Source organism: Halyomorpha halys, unplaced genomic scaffold (genome assembly GCF_000696795.3).
Source record: "Halyomorpha halys isolate HHAL.00 unplaced genomic scaffold, Hhal_1.1 Scaffold1410.1, whole genome shotgun sequence".
Taxonomy (NCBI): Eukaryota; Metazoa; Arthropoda; class Insecta; order Hemiptera; family Pentatomidae; genus Halyomorpha; species Halyomorpha halys.
The window spans coordinates 2,638-5,063 of NW_027115942.1; the positions used below are offsets into that span (position 1 = coordinate 2,638).

General features: G+C 27.6%; 1 non-coding gene across 1 annotated transcript; it reads left to right on the forward strand.

Moving 5' to 3' along the window:
* The first annotated feature begins 1,236 nt into the window (after positions 1-1,236).
* On the forward strand, positions 1,237-1,318 carry TRNAL-AAG (transfer RNA leucine (anticodon AAG)). The gene has a single exon. It is a non-coding gene; the product is annotated as a tRNA-Leu (tRNA).
* The last annotated feature ends 1,108 nt before the right edge of the window (positions 1,319-2,426 follow it).

Sequence of the window (2,426 nt, forward strand, 5' to 3'; positions counted from 1 at the left end):
GAATCGAATGGTTGTAAAACCCTTAGAAAAACTGTTAAACCACTACCGATAATAGCTACATTAGAGAGATGGTTAGGTTAGTTACCAACGTCAGTAAAACTAACATCATGTGAGCTTACTAGCTTGAGAATACTCGCAAATTCAGCTAGCTCTGATTCACGAATGGTGTGCTTAATAGATACCGACGATTAACATCGAGAGATCAGTGCAAATCACTTTTATGCTCTATCGAGGTCTATATCCTACTGCTAGCATACGTGGTTAAATTCGAACAGACACAATAAAATACCTGGGCTGGAAAAATGACTTCCCTCAGCCACACACATAAAAATAACAAAGCAAAAACTTTTTTTTTAATGCGATGTTTCTAATTTACTTATGAAACTTAACTGCTCCTTCCAGTAATTATTTTTGGTTCATTAGTACTTTATTCAAATTCACTTTATTTGCTTAAAAGTTAGTCACCCTATGATAGATGGTTTCATATTATCTGTTGTTTTTTTTACATTGTTTCCTATTACGGTTTTTGTTAATCATTGTCGTCTTTTCCAATTTAGTATTGTAGCAATATTTATGGTTTCATTTGTTCATTGAAACTTTGCTTTTTACTCAAAGTATTTAAACTCTGCTTTCGATACTTGTAATATTGTTGAGTCTAGCCCCGGGAATAAATAAATAAGATTATTATTATTTCCATTGGAATGTAGGATGCAGCCAATTTAAATAACATACCAACAAAAGACATCTGAGCCAAAAAGATGAATCTTATAGAACATTTCATAATTCCTTCAATCTTATCTCCAACACAGCGGACATCCCTCCGTACATAAAAGTTAAGGAATTGGTAGGAAACATAAGAAAGTGGTAGAGGGAACTGCCGGGATATTTAAAGATATTAGAACATGGAATCTGAGATTTTTTAAAAAGTTACCGATGGACTGAAGTGTAATCTATATTATAAGTTAAAATATAACTTAAATACAGTTTAACGTATATATATTCCATGCATTAAATAAAAAAATGACTCATTTTATTTTAATTATTTAATTTGAATAAAAATTTGTTTTTTAAAAAATATAGCAATCTAATTTTGATGCAAAAACGCTATGGAACGCTTTGATACTATTATCATCGTCGGAAATCGACATTACCCTCGTTTATTAAAAATATTGAAAAAAATATTAAATTATATTGCATTGTCTTTAAATAACAATTTTTTCGATCAAATCGGCGGATGGTAGCGTGGCCGAGCGGTCTAAGGCGCTGGTTTAAGGCACCAGTCTCTTCGGGGGCGTGGGTTCGAATCCCACCGCTGCCAATAATTTTTTTTTTTTGCTAATGCACTAAATTACAAGACAAACTCATTATAAAATTTTTATATAATAACTAAATATGAAAATGAAATTTTAATAACTGAAAAAGAAATCAAAATTTCATAGCATTATGGGCATAAGAAGAATTATCTACGGGAGTCATTACGGAATACAGAATCGAATCTAACAATCAATAATTATTAAATTTAAAACAATATCTAATTAATGATTAAATAAATCTATATATATAAATATATTCACCAATAAACTAAATTTGTTATTAAAATGTACACCAAACATAAAGAATAGCATAATAAAAACCAATTAAGCCATCATAAACTAAAAAAACAAAACAAAAAAAAACTGGAAAATAATATATTGAGTTATAAATATTTAAACGAATGATAGATTAGTTAAATAAAATAATGAAAAAGTAGAACTTTGACAACCATGCTTTGAGCTATCAAATAATAAAACTACATGAATATAATAGTAAATTTATTTTTCCTTTTGAAACTCATACGGCATCAAATAAACAAACGAATCTTTATTAACTTTTAGAATGAAGCATGGTAAAAAATATTTTTTTTTTATTAAATAACATATGTTGTTCTAAATTAATGTCCGAACTGTTCAACAAGATCTCTTCCCATTATTTTTATATTATATTTAAAAATATAAATTCATTGAAATTTAGGGAATAGTAGTAGTTTATATATTCTGTATTTATTATTTGTATATATCATGTAAATTGTATATATAAAAAATAAAGAGGTTAGAAAATAAAAAACAAGAGGGAATAGTAGTCTGAAATATTCAACGAAACAAACTTGGTGAAATATTAAAAAATATTTGATTTTTATTATTGCTGAGATAATATCGACAAGACGATGGGTCATTAGAAACCAGACCACTGTCCAGTGTTGAAAGCAAGATTTATTGCGATATGTTAAGCCACATTTTTAATTCGTAAAATATTTTATCGTAATGTAAAAATCATACTTCCCTGGTTAACAGAAAAAAATTAAAGGAAATTATTTCTCTGATTAATTTTTATTATGTTCGAACTACTTACTTTCTATATTTATTTAGATTTGTTGTGAAATGATTATA